Source organism: Phyllobates terribilis, unplaced genomic scaffold (genome assembly GCF_046119375.1).
Source record: "Phyllobates terribilis strain yellow unplaced genomic scaffold, ASM4611937v1 Scaffold_1__5_contigs__length_1240528914, whole genome shotgun sequence".
NCBI lineage: Eukaryota > Metazoa > Chordata > Amphibia > Anura > Dendrobatidae > Phyllobates > Phyllobates terribilis.
The window spans coordinates 652,907,256-652,927,896 of NW_027362761.1; positions in this window are offsets into that span (position 1 = coordinate 652,907,256).

Genomic DNA, 20,641 nt, shown 5'->3' on the forward strand with positions numbered 1-20,641 from the left:
CTCCACCTCTCTTCCAAGGGGCATTTAAACCGTCTTATTAAGCTACTGCGACCTGCACGTCTCTTCCAAGGGGCATTTAAACCGTCTTGTTAAGCTACTGCGACCTGCAAATCTCTTCCAAGGGGCATTTAAACCATCTTGGTAAGCTACTGCGACCTGCAAGCCTCTTCCAAGGGGCATTTAAACCCTCTGGTTAAGCTACTGCGACCTGCACGTCTCTTGCAAGGGGCATTTAATCCGTCTTGTTAAGCTACTGCAACCTGCACGTCTCTTCCAAGGGGCATTTAAACCGTCTTGTTAAGCTACTGCGACCTCCACTGCTCTTCCAAGGGGCATTTAATCCATCTTGTTAATCTACTGCGACCTGCACGTCTCTTCCAAGGGGCATTTAAACCGTCTTGTTAAGCTACTGCGACCTGCACGTCTCTTCCAAGGGGCATTTAAACCGTCTTGTTCAGCTACTTCGACATGCACATCTCTTCCAAGGGGCATTTAAACCGTCTTGTTAAGCTACTGCGACCTCCACTGCTCTTCCAAGGGGCATTTAATCCATCTTGTTAATCTACTGCGACCTGCACGTCTCTTCCAAGGGGCATTTAAACCGTCTTGTTAAGCTACTGCGAACTGCACGTCTCTTCCACGGGGCATTTAAACTCTCTTGTTAAGCTACTGCGACCTGCACTTCTCTTCCAAGGGGCATTTAAACCGTCTTGTTAAGCTACTGCGACCTGCAAGCCTCTTCCAAGGGGCTTTTAAACCATCTTGTTAAGCTACTGCGACCTGCATGTCTTTTCCAAGGGGCATTTAAACCGTCTTTTTAAGCTACTGCGACCTCCACCGCTCTTCCAAGGGGCATTTAAACCATTTTGTTAAGCTACTGCGACCTGCACGTCTCTTCCAAGGCGCATTTAAACCGTCTTGGTAAGCTACTGCGACCAGCAAGCCTCTTCTAAGGGGCATTTAAACGCTCTGGTTAAGCTACTGCGACCTGCACGTCTCTTGCAAGGGGCATTTAAACCGTCTTGTTAAGCTACTGCAACCTGCACGTCTCTTCCAAGGGGCATTTAAACCGTCTTGTTAAGCTACTGCGACCTGCACGTCTCTTCCAATAGGCATTTAAGCGGTCTTGTTAGGCTACTGCGACCTGCACGTCTCTTCCAAGGGGCATTTAAACTGTCTTGTTAAGCTACTGCGACCTGCACCTCTCTACCAAGGGGCATTTAAACCGTCTTGCTAAGCTGCTGCGACCTGCACGTCTCTTCCAAGGGGCATTTAAACCGTCTTGTTAAGCTACTGCGAACTGCACTTCTCTTCCAAGGGGCATTTATAAAAATTTTTTAAGCTACTGCGACCTGCTTGACTTTTCGAACGGACATTTAAACCATCTTGTTAAGCTACTGTGACCTCCACCGCTCTTCGAATGGGCATTTAAACCATCTTGTTAAGCTACTGCGACCTGCACGTCTCTTGCAAGGGGCATTTAAACCGTCTTGTTAAGCTACTGCAACCTGCACGTCTCTTCCAAGGGGCATTTAAACCGTCTTGTTAAGCTACTGCGACCTGCACGTCTCTTCCAATAGGCATTTAAGCGGTCTTGTTAGGCTACTGCGACCTGCACGTCTCTTCCAAGGGGCAATTAAACTGTCTTGTTAAGCTACTGCGACCTGCACCTCTCTACCAAGGGGCATTTAAACCGTCTTGCTAAGCTGCTGCGACCTGCACGTCTCTTCCAAGGGGCATTTAAACCGTCTTGTTAAGGTACTGCGACCTCCACTGCTCTTCCAAGGGGCATTTAATCCATCTTGTTAATCTACTGCGACCTGGATGTCTCTTCCAAGGGGCATTTAAACCGTCTTGTTAAGCTACTGCGAACTGCACGTCTCTTCCAAAGGGCAATTAAACTGTCTTGTTAAGCTACTGCGACCTGCACTTCTCTTCCAAGGGGCATTTAAACCGTCTTGTTAAGCTACTGCGACCTGGACGTCTCTTCCAAGGGGCATTTAAACCGTCTTGTTAAGCTACTGCGACCTGCACGTCTCTTGCAAGGGGCATTTAAACCGTCTTGTTAAGCTACTGCGACCTCCACCTCTCTTTCAAGGGGCATTTAAACCGTCTTGTTAAGCTACTGCGACCTGCACTTCTCTTCCATGGTCATTTAAACCGTCTTGTTAAGCTACTGCAACCTGCACGTCTCTTCCAAGGGGCATTGAAACCGTCTTGTTAAGCTACTGCGACGTGGACGTCTCTTCCAAGGTGCATTTAAACCGTCTTGTTAAGCTACTGCGACCTGCACGTCTCTTGCAAGGGGCATTTAAACCGTCTTGTTAAGCTACTGCGACCTGCACATCTCTTCCAAGGGGCATTTAAACCGTCTTGTTAAGCTACTGCGACCTGCACGTCTCTTCCAAGTGGAATTTAAACCGTCTTGTTAAGCTACTGCGACCTGCACGTCTCTTCAAAGGGGCATTTAAACTGTCTTGTTAAGCTTCTGCGACCTCCACCTCTCTTCCAAGGGGCATTTAAACCGTCTTGTTAAGCTACTGCGACCTGCACGTCTCTTCCAAGGGGCATTTAAACTGTCTTGTTAAGCTACTGCGACCTCCACCTCTCTTCCAAGGGGCATTTAAACCGTCTTGTTAAGCTACTGCGACCTGCACGTCTCTTCCAAGGGGCATTTAAACCATCTTGTTAAGCTACTGCGACCTGCACGTCTCTACCAAGGGGCATTTAAACTGTCTTGTTAATCTACTGTGACCTCCACTGCTCTTCCAAGGGGCATTAAAGTCGTCTTGTTAAACTACTGAGACCTGCACTTCTCTTCCAAGGGGCATTTAAACCATCTTGTTAAGCTACTGCGACCTGTACGTCTCTTCCAATGGGCATTTAAACCGTCTTGTTAAGCTCCTGCGACCTCTATGTCTCTTTCAAGGGGCATTTAAACCGTCTTGTTAAGCTACTGCGACCTCCACCGCTCTTTCAAGGGGCATTTAAACGGTCTTGTTAAGCTACTGCCACCTGCACGTCTCTTCCAAGGGTCATTTAAACTGTCTTGGTAAGCTACTGTGACCTCCACCTCTCTTCCAAGGGACATATAAACCGTCTTGTTAAGCTACTGCGACCTGCACGTCTCTTACAAGGGGCATTTAAACCGTCTTGTTAAGCTACTGCGACCTGCACGTCTCTTCCAAGGGGCATTTAAACCGTCTTGTTAAGCTACTGCGATATGCACATCTCTTCCAAGGGGCATTTAAACGTCTTGTTAAGCTACTGCGACCTCCACCGCTCTTCCAAGGGGCATTTAAACGGTCTTGTTAAGCTACTGCGACCTGCACATCTCTTCCAAGGGGCATTGAAACTGTCTTGGTAAGCTACTGCGACCTCCACCTCTCTTCCAAGGGGCATTTAAACCGTCTTGTTAAGCTACTGCGACATCCACCGCTCTTCCAAGGGGCATTTAAAGGGTCTTGTTAAGCTACTGTCACCTGCACGTCTCTTCCAAGGGGCATTTAAACCGTCTTGGTAAGCTACTGCGACCTGCAAGCCTCTTACAAGGGGCATTTAAAATGTCTTCTTAAGCTACTGTGACCTGCACATCTCTTCCAAGGGGCATTTAAACCATCTTGTTAAGCTACTGCGACCTGCATGTCTTTTCCAAGGGGCATTTAAACCGTCTTGTTAAGCTACTGCGACCTGCATGTCTTTTCCAAGGGGCATTTAAACCATTTTGTTAAGCTACTGTGACCTGCATGTCTTTCCCAAGGGGCATTTAAACCGTCTTGTTAAGCTACTGTGACCTGCATGTCTTTTCCAAGGGGCATTTAAACCGTCTTGCTAAGCTACTGTGACCCCCACCGCTCTTCCAATGGGCATTTAAATCATCTTGTTAAGCTACTGCGACCTGCTCGTCTCTTCCAAGGGGCATTTAAACCGCCTTGTTAAGCTACTGCGACGTGGACGTCTCTTCCAAGGGGCATTTAAACCATCATGCTAAGCTACTGCGAAATGCAAGCCTCTTCTAAGGGGCATTTAAACCCTCTTGTTAAGCTACTATGACCTGCATGTCTCTTGCAAGCGGCATTTAAACCGTCTTGTTATGCTACTGCGACCTGCACGTCTCTTCCAAGGGGCATTTAAACCTTCTTGTTAAGCTAGTGCGACCTGCACGTCTCTTCCAAGGGGCATTTAAACCATCTTGTTAAGCTACTGCGACCAGCACGTCTCTTCCAAGGGGCATTTAAACTGTCTTGTTAAGCTACTTCGACCTCCACCTCTCTTCCAAGGGGCATTTAAACCGTCTTGTTAAGCTACTGCGACCTGCATGTCTTTTCCAAGGGGCATTTAAACCGTCTTTTTAAGCTACTGCGACCTGCACGTCTCTTCCAAGGGGCATTTAAACAGTCTTGGTAAGCTACTGCGACCTGCAAGCCTCTTCCAAGGGGCATTTAAACCCTCTGGTTAAGCTACTGCGACCTGCACGTCTCTTGCAAGGGGCATTTAATCCGTCTTGTTAAGCTACTGCAAAGTGCACGTCTCTTCCAAGGGGCATTTAAACCATCTTGTTAAGCTACTGCGACCTCCACTGCTCTTCCAAGGGGAATTTAATCCATTTTGTTAATCTACTGTGACCTGCACGTCTCTTCCAAGGGGCATTTAAACCGTCTTGTTAAGCTACTGCGACCTGCACGTCTCTTCCAAGGGGCATTTAAACCGTCTTGTTCAGCTACTTCGACATGCACATCTCTTCCAAGGGGCATTTAAACCGTCTTGTTAAGCTACTGCGACCTCCACTGCTCTTCCAAGGGGCATTTAATCCATCTTGTTAATCTACTGCGACCTGCACGTCTCTTCCAAGGGGCATTTAAACCGTCTTGTTAAGCTACTGCGAACTGCACGTCTCTTCCACGGGGCATTTAAACTCTCTTGTTAAGCTACTGCGACCTGCACTTCTCTTCCAAGGGGCATTTAAACCGTCTTGTTAAGCTACTGCGACCTGCAAGCCTCTTCCAAGGGGCTTTTAAACCATCTTGTTAAGCTACTGCGACCTGCATGTCTTTTCCAAGGGGCATTTAAACCGTCTTTTTAAGCTACTGCGACCTCCACCGCTCTTCCAAGGGGCATTTAAACCATTTTGTTAAGCTACTGCGACCTGCACGTCTCTTCCAAGGCGCATTTAAACCGTCTTGGTAAGCTACTGCGACCAGCAAGCCTCTTCTAAGGGGCATTTAAACCCTCTGGTTAAGCTACTGCGACCTGAACGTCTCTTGCAAGGGGCATTTAAACCGTCTTGTTAAGCTACTGGAACCTGCACGTCTCTTCCAAGGGGCATTTAAACCGTCTTGTTAAGCTACTGCGACCTGCACGTCTCTTCCAATAGGCATTTAAGCGGTCTTGTTAGGCTACTGCGACCTGCACGTCTCTTCCAAGGGGCATTTAAACTGTCTTGTTAAGCTACTGCGACCTGCACCTCTCTACCATACCAAGGGGCATTTAAACCGTCTTGCTAAGCTGCTGCGACCTGCACGTCTCTTCCAAGGGGCTACTGCGACCTGTTTGACTTTTCGAAGGGACATTTAAACCATCTTGTTAAGCTACTGTGACCTCCACCGCTCTTCCAATGGGCATTTAAACCATCTTGTTAAGCTACTGCGACCTGGATGTCTCTTCCAAGGGGCATTTAAACCGTCTTGTTAAGCTACTGCGAACTGCACGTCTCTTCCAAAGGGCAATTAAACTGTCTTGTTAAGCTACTGCGACCTGCACTTCTCTTCCAAGGGGCATTTAAACCGTCTTGTTAAGCTACTGCGACCTGGACGTCTCTTCCAAGGGGCATTTAAACCGTCTTGTTAAGCTACTGCGACCTGCACGTCTCTTCCAAGGGGCATTTAAACCATCTTGTTAAGCTACTGCGACCAGCACGTCTCTTCCAAGGGGCATTTAAACTGTCTTGTTAAGCTACTTCGACCTCCACCTCTCTTCCAAGGGGCATTTAAACCGTCTTGTTAAGCTACTGCGACCTGCATGTCTTTTCCAAGGGGCATTTAAACCGTCTTTTTAAGCTACTGCGACCTGCACGTCTCTTCCAAGGGGCATTTAAACAGTCTTGGTAAGCTACTGCGACCTGCAAGCCTCTTCCAAGGGGCATTTAAACCCTCTGGTTAAGCTACTGCGACCTGCACGTCTCTTGCAAGGGGCATTTAATCCGTCTTGTTAAGCTACTGCAAAGTGCACGTCTCTTCCAAGGGGCATTTAAACCATCTTGTTAAGCTACTGCGACCTCCTCTGCTCTTCCAAGGGGAATTTAATCCATTTTGTTAATCTACTGTGACCTGCACGTCTCTTCCAAGGGGCATTTAAACCGTCTTGTTAAGCTACTGCGAACTGCACTTCTCTTCCAAGGGGCATTTATAAAAAATTTTTAAGCTACTGCGACCTGCTTGACTTTTCGAAGGGACATTTAAACCATCTTGTTAAGCTACTGTGGCCTCCACCGCTCTTCGAATGGGCATTTAAACCATCTTGTTAAGCTACTGCGACCTGCACGTCTCTTCCAAGGGGCATTTAAACCATCATGCTAAGCTACTGCGAAATGCAAGCCTCTTCTAAGGGGCATTTAAACCCTCTTGTTAAGCTACTACGACCTGCATGTCTCTTGCAAGCGGCATTTAAACCGTCTTGTTATGCTACTGCGACCTGCACGTCTCTTCCAAGGGGCCTTTAAACCTTCTTGTTAAGCTACTGCGACCTGCACGTCTCTTCCAAGGGGCATTTAAACCGCCTTGTTAAGCTACTGCGACCAGGACGTCTCTTCCAAGGGGCATTTAAACTGTCTTGTTAAGCTACTTCGACCTCCACCTCTCTTCCAAGGGGCATTTAAACCGTCTTATTAAGCTACTGCGACCTGCACGTCTCTTCCAAGGGGCATTTAAACCGTCTTGTTAAGCTACTGCGACCTGCACATCTCTTCCAAGGGGCATTTAAACCGTCTTGGTAAGCTACTGCGACCTGCAAGCCTCTTCCAAGGGGCATTTAAACCCTCTGGTTAAGCTACTGCGACCTGCACGTCTCTTGCAAGGGGCATTTAATCCGTCATGTTAAGCTACTGCAACCTGCACGTCTCTTCCAAGGGGCATTTAAACCGTCTTGTTAAGCTACTGCGACCTCCACTGCTCTTCCAAGGGGCATTTAATCCATCTTGTTAATCTACTGCGACCTGCACGTCTCTTCCAAGGGGCATTTAAACCGTCTTGTTAAGCTACTGCGACCTGCACGTCTCTTCCAAGGGGCATTTAAACCGTCTTGTTCAGCTACTTCGACATGCACATCTCTTCCAAGGGGCATTTAAACCGTCTTGTTAAGCTACTGCGACCTCCACTGCTCTTCCAAGGGGCATTTAATCCATCTTGTTAATCTACTGCGACCTGCACGTCTCTTCCAAGGGGCATTTAAACCGTCTTGTTAGGCTACTGCGAACTGCACGTCTCTTCCACGGGGCATTTAAACTCTCTTGTTAAGCTACTGCGACCTGCACTTCTCTTCCAAGGGGCATTTAAACCGTCTTGTTAAGCTACTGCGAACTGCACGTCTCTTCCACGGGGCATTTAAACTCTCTTGTTAAGCTACTGCGACCTCCACCTCTCTTCCAAGGGGCATTTAAACCGTCTTGTTAAGCTACTGCGACATCCACCGCTCTTCCAAGGGGCATTTAAAGGGTCTTGTTAAGCTACTGTCACCTGCACGTCTCTTCCAAGGGGCATTTAAACCGTCTTGGTAAGCTACTGCGACCTGCAAGCCTCTTACAAGGGGCATTTAAAATGTCTTCTTAAGCTACTGTGACCTGCACATCTCTTCCAAGGGGCATTTAAACCATCTTGTTAAGCTACTGCGACCTGCATGTCTTTTCCAAGGGGCATTTAAACCGTCTTGTTAAGCTACTGCGACCTGCATGTCTTTTCCAAGGGGCATTTAAACCATTTTGTTAAGCTACTGTGACCTGCATGTCTTTCCCAAGGGGCATTTAAACCGTCTTGCTAAGCTACTGTGACCCCCACCGCTCTTCCAATGGGCATTTAAATCATCTTGTTAAGCTACTGCGACCTGCTCGTCTCTTCCAAGGGGCATTTAAACCGCCTTGTTAAGCTACTGCGACGTGGACGTCTCTTCCAAGGGGCATTTAAACCATCATGCTAAGCTACTGCAAAATGCAAGCCTCTTCTAAGGGGCATTTAAACCCTCTTGTTAAGCTACTATGACCTGCATGTCTCTTGCAAGCGGCATTTAAACCGTCTTGTTATGCTACTGCGACCTGCACGTCTCTTCCAAGGGGCATTTAAACCTTCTTGTTAAGCTAGTGCGACCTGCACGTCTCTTCCAAGGGGCATTTAAACCATCTTGTTAAGCTACTGCGACCAGCACGTCTCTTCCAAGGGGCATTTAAACTGTCTTGTTAAGCTACTTCGACCTCCACCTCTCTTCCAAGGGGCATTTAAACCGTCTTGTTAAGCTACTGCGACCTGCATGTCTTTTCCAAGGGGCATTTAAACCGTCTTTTTAAGCTACTGCGACCTGCACGTCTCTTCCAAGGGGCATTTAAACAGTCTTGGTAAGCTACTGCGACCTGCAAGCCTCTTCCAAGGGGCATTTAAACCCTCTGGTTAAGCTACTGCGACCTGCACGTCTCTTGCAAGGGGCATTTAATCCGTCTTGTTAAGCTACTGCAAAGTGCACGTCTCTTCCAAGGGGCATTTAAACCATCTTGTTAAGCTACTGCGACCTCCACTGCTCTTCCAAGGGGAATTTAATCCATTTTGTTAATCTACTGTGACCTGCACGTCTCTTCCAAGGGGCATTTAAACCGTCTTGTTAAGCTACTGCGAACTGCACTTCTCTTCCAAGGGGCATTTATAAAAAATTTTTAAGCTACTGCGACCTGCTTGACTTTTCGAAGGGACATTTAAACCATCTTGTTAAGCTACTGTGGCCTCCACCGCTCTTCGAATGGGCATTTAAACCATCTTGTTAAGCTACTGCGACCTGCACGTCTCTTCCAAGGGGCATTTAAACCATCATGATAAGCTACTGCGAAATGCAAGCCTCTTCTAAGGGGCATTTAAACCCTCTTGTTAAGCTACTACGACCTGCATGTCTCTTGCAAGCGGCATTTAAACCGTCTTGTTATGCTACTGCGACCTGCACGTCTCTTCCAAGGGGCCTTTAAACCTTCTTGTTAAGCTACTGCGACCTGCACGTCTCTTCCAAGGGGCATTTAAACCGCCTTGTCAAGCTACTGCGACCAGGACGTCTCTTCCAAGGGGCATTTAAACTGTCTTGTTAAGCTACTTCGACCTCCACCTCTCTTCCAAGGGGCATTTAAACCGTCTTATTAAGCTACTGCGACCTGCACGTCTCTTCCAAGGGGCATTTAAACCGTCTTGTTAAGCTACTGCGACCTGCACATCTCTTCCAAGGGGCATTTAAACCGTCTTGGTAAGCTACTGCGACCTGCAAGCCTCTTCCAAGGGGCATTTAAACCCTCTGGTTAAGCTACTGCGACCTGCACGTCTCTTGCAAGGGGCATTTAATCCGTCTTGTTAAGCTACTGCAACCTGCACGTCTCTTCCAAGGGGCATTTAAACCGTCTTGTTAAGCTACTGCGACCTCCACTGCTCTTCCAAGGGGCATTTAATCCATCTTGTTAATCTACTGCGACCTGCACGTCTCTTCCAAGGGGCATTTAAACCGTCTTGTTAAGCTACTGCGACCTGCACGTCTCTTCCAAGGGGCATTTAAACCGTCTTGTTCAGCTACTTCGACATGCACATCTCTTCCAAGGGGCATTTAAACCGTCTTGTTAAGCTACTGCGACCTCCACTGCTCTTCCAAGGGGCATTTAATCCATCTTGTTAATCTACTGCGACCTGCACGTCTCTTCCAAGGGGCATTTAAACCGTCTTGTTAAGCTACTGCGAACTGCACGTCTCTTCCACGGGGCATTTAAACTCTCTTGTTAAGCTACTGCGACCTGCACTTCTCTTCCAAGGGGCATTTAAACCGTCTTGTTAAGCTACTGCGACCTGCAAGCCTCTTCCAAGGGGCTTTTAAACCATCTTGTTAAGCTACTGCGACCTGCATGTCTTTTCCAAGGGGCATTTAAACCGTCTTTTTAAGCTACTGCGACCTCCACCGCTCTTCCAAGGGGCATTTAAACCATTTTGTTAAGCTACTGCGACCTGCACGTCTCTTCCAAGGCGCATTTAAACCGTCTTGGTAAGCTACTGCGACCAGCAAGCCTCTTCTAAGGGGCATTTAAACCCTCTGGTTAAGCTACTGCGACCTGAACGTCTCTTGCAAGGGGCATTTAAACCGTCTTGTTAAGCTACTGGAACCTGCACGTCTCTTCCAAGGGGCATTTAAACCGTCTTGTTAAGCTACTGCGACCTGCACGTCTCTTCCAATAGGCATTTAAGCGGTCTTGTTAGGCTACTGCGACCTGCACGTCTCTTCCAAGGGGCATTTAAACTGTCTTGTTAAGCTACTGCGACCTGCACCTCTCTACCATACCAAGGGGCATTTAAACCGTCTTGCTAAGCTGCTGCGACCTGCACGTCTCTTCCAAGGGGCTACTGCGACCTGTTTGACTTTTCGAAGGGACATTTAAACCATCTTGTTAAGCTACTGTGACCTCCACCGCTCTTCCAATGGGCATTTAAACCATCTTGTTAAGCTACTGCGACCTGGATGTCTCTTCCAAGGGGCATTTAAACCGTCTTGTTAAGCTACTGCGAACTGCACGTCTCTTCCAAAGGGCAATTAAACTGTCTTGTTAAGCTACTGCGACCTGCACTTCTCTTCCAAGGGGCATTTAAACCGTCTTGTTAAGCTACTGCGACCTGGACGTCTCTTCCAAGGGGCATTTAAACCGTCTTGTTAAGCTACTGCGACCTGCACGTCTCTTCCAAGGGGCATTTAAACCATCTTGTTAAGCTACTGCGACCAGCACGTCTCTTCCAAGGGGCATTTAAACTGTCTTGTTAAGCTACTTCGACCTCCACCTCTCTTCCAAGGGGCATTTAAACCGTCTTGTTAAGCTACTGCGACCTGCATGTCTTTTCCAAGGGGCATTTAAACCGTCTTGTTAAGCTACTGCGACCTGCACGTCTCTTCCAAGGGGCATTTAAACCGTCTTGTTCAGCTACTTCGACATGCACATCTCTTCCAAGGGGCATTTAAACCGTCTTGTTAAGCTACTGCGACCTCCACTGCTCTTCCAAGGGGCATTTAATCCATCTTGTTAATCTACTGCGACCTGCACGTCTCTTCCAAGGGGCATTTAAACCGTCTTGTTAAGCTACTGCGAACTGCACGTCTCTTCCACGGGGCATTTAAACTCTCTTGTTAAGCTACTGCGACCTGCACTTCTCTTCCAAGGGGCATTTAAACCGTCTTGTTAAGCTACTGCGACCTGCAAGCCTCTTCCAAGGGGCTTTTAAACCATCTTGTTAAGCTACTGCGACCTGCATGTCTTTTCCAAGGGGCATTTAAACCGTCTTTTTAAGCTACTGCGACCTCCACCGCTCTTCCAAGGGGCATTTAAACCATTTTGTTAAGCTACTGCGACCTGCACGTCTCTTCCAAGGCGCATTTAAACCGTCTTGGTAAGCTACTGCGACCAGCAAGCCTCTTCTAAGGGGCATTTAAACCCTCTGGTTAAGCTACTGCGACCTGAACGTCTCTTGCAAGGGGCATTTAAACCGTCTTGTTCATCTACTGGAACCTGCACGTCTCTTCCAAGGGGCATTTAAACCGTCTTGTTAAGCTACTGCGACCTGCACGTCTCTTCCAATAGGCATTTAAGCGGTCTTGTTAGGCTACTGCGACCTGCACGTCTCTTCCAAGGGGCATTTAAACTGTCTTGTTAAGCTACTGCGACCTGCACCTCTCTACCATACCAAGGGGCATTTAAACCGTCTTGCTAAGCTGCTGCGACCTGCACGTCTCTTCCAAGGGGCTACTGCGACCTGTTTGACTTTTCGAAGGGACATTTAAACCATCTTGTTAAGCTACTGTGACCTCCACCGCTCTTCCAATGGGCATTTAAACCATCTTGTTAAGCTACTGCGACCTGGATGTCTCTTCCAAGGGGCATTTAAACCGTCTTGTTAAGCTACTGCGAACTGCACGTCTCTTCCAAAGGGCAATTAAACTGTCTTGTTAAGCTACTGCGACCTGCACTTCTCTTCCAAGGGGCATTTAAACCGTCTTGTTAAGCTACTGCGACCTGCACGTCTCTTCCAAGGGGCATTTAAACCATCTTATTAAGCTACTGCGACCAGCACGTCTCTTCCAAGGGGCATTTAAACTGTCTTGTTAAGCTACTTCGACCTCCACCTCTCTTCCAAGGGGCATTTAAACCGTCTTGTTAAGCTACTGCGACCTGCATGTCTTTTCCAAGGGGCATTTAAACCGTCTTTTTAAGCTACTGCGACCTGCACGTCTCTTCCAAGGGGCATTTAAACAGTCTTGGTAAGCTACTGCGACCTGCAAGCCTCTTCCAAGGGGCATTTAAACCCTCTGGTTAAGCTACTGCGACCTGCACGTCTCTTGCAAGGGGCATTTAATCCGTCTTGTTAAGCTACTGCAAAGTGCACGTCTCTTCCAAGGGGCATTTAAACCATCTTGTTAAGCTACTGCGACCTCCACTGCTCTTCCAAGGGGAATTTAATCCATTTTGTTAATCTACTGTGACCTGCACGTCTCTTCCAAGGGGCATTTAAACCGTCTTGTTAAGCTACTGCGAACTGCACTTCTCTTCCAAGGGGCATTTATAAAAAATTTTTAAGCTACTGCGACCTGCTTGACTTTTCGAAGGGACATTTAAACCATCTTGTTAAGCTACTGTGGCCTCCACCGCTCTTCGAATGGGCATTTAAACCATCTTGTTAAGCTACTGCGACCTGCACGTCTCTTCCAAGGGGCATTTAAACCATCATGCTAAGCTACTGCGAAATGCAAGCCTCTTCTAAGGGGCATTTAAACCCTCTTGTTAAGCTACTACGACCTGCATGTCTCTTGCAAGCGGCATTTAAACCGTCTTGTTATGCTACTGCGACCTGCACGTCTCTTCCAAGGGGCCTTTAAACCTTCTTGTTAAGCTACTGCGACCTGCACGTCTCTTCCAAGGGGCATTTAAACCGCCTTGTTAAGCTACTGCGACCAGGACGTCTCTTCCAAGGGGCATTTAAACTGTCTTGTTAAGCTACTTCGACCTCCACCTCTCTTCCAAGGGGCATTTAAACCGTCTTATTAAGCTACTGCGACCTGCACGTCTCTTCCAAGGGGCATTTAAACCGTCTTGTTAAGCTACTGCGACCTGCACATCTCTTCCAAGGGGCATTTAAACCGTCTTGGTAAGCTACTGCGACCTGCAAGCCTCTTCCAAGGGGCATTTAAACCCTCTGGTTAAGCTACTGCGACCTGCACGTCTCTTGCAAGGGGCATTTAATCCGTCTTGTTAAGCTACTGCAACCTGCACGTCTCTTCCAAGGGGCATTTAAACCGTCTTGTTAAGCTACTGCGACCTCCACTGCTCTTCCAAGGGGCATTTAATCCATCTTGTTAATCTACTGCGACCTGCACGTCTCTTCCAAGGGGCATTTAAACCGTCTTGTTAAGCTACTGCGACCTGCACGTCTCTTCCAAGGGGCATTTAAACCGTCTTGTTCAGCTACTTCGACATGCACATCTCTTCCAAGGGGCATTTAAACCGTCTTGTTAAGCTACTGCGACCTCCACTGCTCTTCCAAGGGGCATTTAATCCATCTTGTTAATCTACTGCGACCTGCACGTCTCTTCCAAGGGGCATTTAAACCGTCTTGTTAAGCTACTGCGAACTGCACGTCTCTTCCACGGGGCATTTAAACTCTCTTGTTAAGCTACTGCGACCTGCACTTCTCTTCCAAGGGGCATTTAAACCGTCTTGTTAAGCTACTGCGACCTGCAAGCCTCTTCCAAGGGGCTTTTAAACCATCTTGTTAAGCTACTGCGACCTGCATGTCTTTTCCAAGGGGCATTTAAACCGTCTTTTTAAGCTACTGCGACCTCCACCGCTCTTCCAAGGGGCATTTAAACCATTTTGTTAAGCTACTGCGACCTGCACGTCTCTTCCAAGGCGCATTTAAACCGTCTTGGTAAGCTACTGCGACCAGCAAGCCTCTTCTAAGGGGCATTTAAACCCTCTGGTTAAGCTACTGCGACCTGAACGTCTCTTGCAAGGGGCATTTAAACCGTCTTGTTAAGCTACTGGAACCTGCACGTCTCTTCCAAGGGGCATTTAAACCGTCTTGTTAAGCTACTGCGACCTGCACGTCTCTTCCAATAGGCATTTAAGCGGTCTTGTTAGGCTACTGCGACCTGCACGTCTCTTCCAAGGGGCATTTAAACTGTCTTGTTAAGCTACTGCGACCTGCACCTCTCTACCATACCAAGGGGCATTTAAACCGTCTTGCTAAGCTGCTGCGACCTGCACGTCTCTTCCAAGGGGCATTTAAACCGTCTTGTTAAGCTACTGCGAACTGCACTTCTCTTCCAAGGGGCATTTATAAAAATTTTTTAAGCTACTGCGACCTGTTTGACTTTTCGAAGGGACATTTAAACCATCTTGTTAAGCTACTGTGACCTCCACCGCTCTTCCAATGGGCATTTAAACCATCTTGTTAAGCTACTGCGACCTGGATGTCTCTTCCAAGGGGCATTTAAACCGTCTTGTTAAGCTACTGCGAACTGCACGTCTCTTCCAAAGGGCAATTAAACTGTCTTGTTAAGCTACTGCGACCTGCACTTCTCTTCCAAGGGGCATTTAAACCGTCTTGTTAAGCTACTGCGACCTGGACGTCTCTTCCAAGGGGCATTTAAACCGTCTTGTTAAGCTACTGCGACCTGCACGTCTCTTGCAAGGGGCATTTAAACCGTCTTGTTAAGCTACTGCGACCTGCACGTCTCTTCCAAGGGGCATTTAAACCGTCTTGTTAAGCTACTGCGACCTGCACGTCTCTTCCAAGGGGCATTTAAACCGTCTTGTTAAGCTACTGCGACCTGCACGTCTCTTCAAAGGGGCTTTTAAACTGTCTTGTTAAGCTTCTGCGACCTCCACCTTTCTTCCAAGGGGCATTTAAACCGTCTTGTTAAGCTACTGCGACCTGCACGTCTCTTCCAAGGGGCATTTAAACTGTCTTGTTAAGCTACTGCGACCTCCACCTCTCTTTCAAGGGGCATTTAAACCGTCTTGTTAAGCTACTGCGACCTGCACTTCTCTTCCAAGGGGCATTTAAACCGTCTTGTTAAGCTACTGCAACCTGCACGTCTCTTCCAAGGGGCATTGAAACCGTCTTGTTAAGCTACTGCGACGTGGACGTCTCTTCCAAGGTGCATTTAAACCGTCTTGTTAAGCTACTGCGAACTGCACGTCTCTTGCAAGGGGCATTTAAACCGTCTTGTTAAGCTACTGCGACCTGCACATCTCTTACAAGGGGCATTTAAACCGTCTTGTTAAGCTACTGCGACCTGCACGTCTCTTCCAAGGGGAATTTAAACCGTCTTGTTAAGCTACTGCGACCTGCACGTCTCTTCAAAGGGGCATTTAAACTGTCTTGTTAAGCTTCTGCGACCTCCACCTCTCTTCCAAGGGGCATTTAAACCGTCTTGTTAAGCTACTGCGACCTGCACGTCTCTTCCAAGGGGCATTTAAACTGTCTTGTTAAGCTACTGCGACCTCCACCTCTCTTCCAAGGGGCATTTAAACCGTCTTGTTAAGCTACTGCGACCTGCACGTCTCTTCCAAGGGGCATTTAAACCATCTTGTTAAGCTACTGCGACCTGCACGTCTCTACCAAGGGGCATTTAAACTGTCTTGTTAATCTACTGTGACCTCCACTGCTCTTCCAAGGGGCATTAAAGTCGTCTTGTTAAACTACTGAGACCTGCACTTCTCTTCCAAGGGGCATTTAAACCATCTTGTTAAGCTACTGCGACCTGTACGTCTCTTCCAATGGGCATTTAAACCGTCTTGTTAAGCTCCTGCGACCTCTATGTCTCTTTCAAGGGGCATTTAAACCGTCTTGTTAAGCTACTGCGACCTCCACCGCTCTTTCAAGGGGCATTTAAACGGTCTTGTTAAGCTACTGCCACCTGCACGTCTCTTCCAAGGGTCATTTAAACTGTCTTGGTAAGCTACTGTGACCTCCACCTCTCTTCCAAGGGACATATAAACCGTCTTGTTAAGCTACTGCGACCTGCACGTCTCTTACAAGGGGCATTTAAACCGTCTTGTTAAGCTACTGCGACCTGCACGTCTCTTCCAAGGGGCATTTAAACCGTCTTGTTAAGCTACTGCGATATGCACATCTCTTCCAAGGGGCATTTAAACGTCTTGTTAAGCTACTGCGACCTCCACCGCTCTTCCAAGGGGCATTTAAACGGTCTTGTTAAGCTACTGCGACCTGCACATCTCTTCCAAGGGGCATTGAAACTGTCTTGGTAAGCTACTGCGACCTCCACCTCTCTTCCAAGGGGCATTTAAACCGTCTTGTTAAGCTACTGCGACATCCACCGCTCTTCCAAGGGGCATTTAAAGGGTCTTGTTAAGCTACTGTCACCTGCACGTCTCTTCCAAGGGGCATTTAAACCGTCTTGGTAAGCTACTGCGACCTGCAAGCCTCTTACAAGGGGCATTTAAAATGTCTTCTTAAGCTACTGTGACCTGCACATCTCTTCCAAGGGGCATTTAAACCATCTTGTTAAGCTACTGCGACCTGCATGTCTTTTCCAAGGGGCATTTAAACCGTCTTGTTAAGCTACTGCGACCTGCATGTCTTTTCCAAGGGGCATTTAAACCATTTTGTTAAGCTACTGTGACCTGCATGTCTTTCCCAAGGGGCATTTAAACCGTCTTGTTAAGCTACTGTGACCTGCATGTCTTTTCCAAGGGGCATTTAAACCGTCTTGCTAAGCTACTGTGACCCCCACCGCTCTTCCAATGGGCATTTAAATCATCTTGTTAAGCTACTGCGACCTGCTCGTCTCTTCCAAGGGGCATTTAAACCGCCTTGTTAAGCTACTGCGACGTGGACGTCTCTTCCAAGGGGCATTTAAACCATCATGCTAAGCTACTGCAAAATGCAAGCCTCTTCTAAGGGGCATTTAAACCCTCTTGTTAAGCTACTATGACCTGCATGTCTCTTGCAAGCGGCATTTAAACCGTCTTGTTATGCTACTGCGACCTGCACGTCTCTTCCAAGGGGCATTTAAACCTTCTTGTTAAGCTAGTGCGACCTGCACGTCTCTTCCAAGGGGCATTTAAACCATCTTGTTAAGCTACTGCGACCAGCACGTCTCTTCCAAGGGGCATTTAAACTGTCTTGTTAAGCTACTTCGACCTCCACCTCTCTTCCAAGGGGCATTTAAACCGTCTTGTTAAGCTACTGCGACCTGCATGTCTTTTCCAAGGGGCATTTAAACCGTCTTTTTAAGCTACTGCGACCTGCACGTCTCTTCCAAGCGGCATTTAAACAGTCTTGGTAAGCTACTGCGACCTGCAAGCCTCTTCCAAGGGGCATTTAAACCCTCTGGTTAAGCTACTGCGACCTGCACGTCTCTTGCAAGGGGCATTTAATCCGTCATGTTAAGCTACTGCAAAGTGCACGTCTCTTCCAAGGGGCATTTAAACCATCTTGTTAAGCTACTGCGACCTCCACTGCTCTACCAAGGGGAATTTAATCCATTTTGTTAATCTACTGTGACCTGCACGTCTCTTCCAAGGGGCATTTAAACCGTCTTGTTAAGCTACTGCGAACTGCACTTCTCTTCCAAGGGGCATTTATAAAAAATTTTTAAGCTACTGCGACCTGCTTGACTTTTCGAAGGGACATTTAAACCATCTTGTTAAGCTACTGTGGCCTCCACCGCTCTTCGAATGGGCATTTAAACCATCTTGTTAAGCTACTGCGACCTGCACGTCTCTTCCAAGGGGCATTTAAACCATCATGCTAAGCTACTGCGAAATGCAAGCCTCTTCTAAGGGGCATTTAAACCCTCTTGTTAAGCTACTACGACCTGCATGTCTCTTGCAAGCGGCATTTAAACCGTCTTGTTATGCTACTGCGACCTGCACGTCTCTTCCAAGGGGCCTTTAAACCTTCTTGTTAAGCTACTGCGACCTGCACGTCTCTTCCAAGGGGCATTTAAACCGCCTTGTTAAGCTACTGCGACCAGGACGTCTCTTCCAAGGGGCATTTAAACTGTCTTGTTAAGCTACTTCGACCTCCACCTCTCTTCCAAGGGGCATTTAAACCGTCTTATTAAGCTACTGCGACCTGCACGTCTCTTCCAAGGGGCATTTAAACCGTCTTGTTAAGCTACTGCGACCTGCACATCTCTTCCAAGGGGCATTTAAACCGTCTTGGTAAGCTACTGCGACCTGCAAGCCTCTTCCAAGGGGCATTTAAACCCTCTGGTTAAGCTACTGCGACCTGCACGTCTCTTGCAAGGGGCATTTAATCCGTCTTGTTAAGCTCCTGCAACCTGCACGTCTCTTCCAAGGGGCATTTAAACCGTCTTGTTAAGCTACTGCGACCTCCACTGCTCTTCCAAGGGGCATTTAATCCATCTTGTTAATCTACTGCGACCTGCACGTCTCTTCCAAGGGGCATTTAAACCGTCTTGTTAAGCTACTGCGACCTGCACGTCTCTTCCAAGGGGCATTTAAACCGTCTTGTTCAGCTACTTCGACATGCACATCTCTTCCAAGGGGCATTTAAACCGTCTTGTTAAGCTACTGCGACCTCCACTGCTCTTCCAAGGGGCATTTAATCCATCTTGTTAATCTACTGCGACCTGCACGTCTCTTCCAAGGGGCATTTAAACCGTCTTGTTAAGCTACTGCGAACTGCACGTCTCTTCCACGTGGCATTTAAACTCTCTTGTTAAGCTACTGCGACCTGCACTTCTCTTCCAAGGTTCATTTAAACCGTCTTGTTAAGCTACTGCGACCTGCAAGCCTCTTCCAAGGGGCTTTTAAACCATCTTGTTAAGCTACTGCGACCTGCATGTCTTTTCCAAGGGGCATTTAAACCGTCTTTTTAAGCTACTGCGACCTCCACCGCTCTTCCAAGGGGCATTTAAACCATTTTGTTAAGCTACTGCGACCTGCACGTCTCTTCCAAGGCGCATTTAAACCGTCTTGGTAAGCTACTGCGACCAGCAAGCCTCTTCTAAGGGGCATTTAAACCCTCTGGTTAAGCTACTGCGACCTGCACGTCTCTTGCAAGGGGCATTTAAACCGTCTTGTTAAGCTACTGGAACCTGCACGTCTCTTCCAAGGGGCATTTAAACCGTCTTGTTAAGCTACTGCGACCTGCACGTCTCTTCCAATAGGCATTTAAGCGGTCTTGTTAGGCTACTGCGACCTGCACGTCTCTTCCAAGGGGCATTTAAACTGTCTTGTTAAGCTACTGCGACCTGCACCTCTCTACCATACCAAGGGGCATTTAAACCGTCTTGCTAAGCTGCTGCGACCTGCACGTCTCTTCCAAGGGGCATTTAAACCGTCTTGTTAAGCTACTGCGAACTGCACTTCTCTTCCAAGGGGCATTTATAAAAATTTTTTAAGCTACTGCGACCTGTTTGACTTTTCGAAGGGACATTTAAACCATCTTGTTAAGCTACTGTGACCTCCACCGCTCTTCGAATGGGCATTTAAACCATCTTGTTAAGCTACTGCGACCTGCACGTCTCTTCCAAGCGGCATTTAAACCATCATGCTAAGCTACTGCGAAATGCAAGCCTCTTCTAAGGGGCATTTAAACCCTCTTGTTAAGCTACTACGACCTGCATGTCTCTTGCAAGCGGCATTTAAACCGTCTTGTTATGCTACTGCGACCTGCACGTCTCTTCCAAGGGGCATTTAAACCTTCTTGTTAAGCTACTGCGACCTGCACGTCTCTTCCAAGGGGCATTTAAACCGCCTTGTTAAGCTACTGCGACCAGGACGTCTCTTCCAAGGGGCATTTAAACTGTCTTGTTAAGCTACTTCGACCTCCACCTCTCTTCCAAGGGGCATTTAAACCGTCTTATTAAGCTACTGCGACCTGCACGTCTCTTCCAAGGGGCATTTAAACCGTCTTGCTAAGCTACTGCGACCTGCACATCTCTTCCAAGGGGCATTTAAACCGTCTTGGTAAGCTACTGCGACCTGCAAGCCTCTTCCAAGGGGCATTTAAACCCTCTGGTTAAGCTACTGCGACCTGCACGTCTCTTGCAAGGGGCATTTAATCCGTCTTGTTAAGCTACTGCAACCTGCACGTCTCTTCCAAGGGGCATTTAAACCGTCTTGTTAAGCTACTGCGACCTCCACTGCTCTTCCAAGGGGCATTTAATCCATCTTGTTAATCTACTGCGACCTGCACGTCTCTTCCAAGGGGCATTTAAACCGTCTTGTTAAGCTACTGCGACCTGCACGTCTATCCAAGGGGCATTTAAACCGTCTTGTTCAGCTACTTCGACATGCACATCTCTTCCAAGGGGCATTTAAACCGTCTTGTTAAGCTACTGCGACCTTCACTGCTCTTCCAAGGGGCATTTAATCCATCTTGTT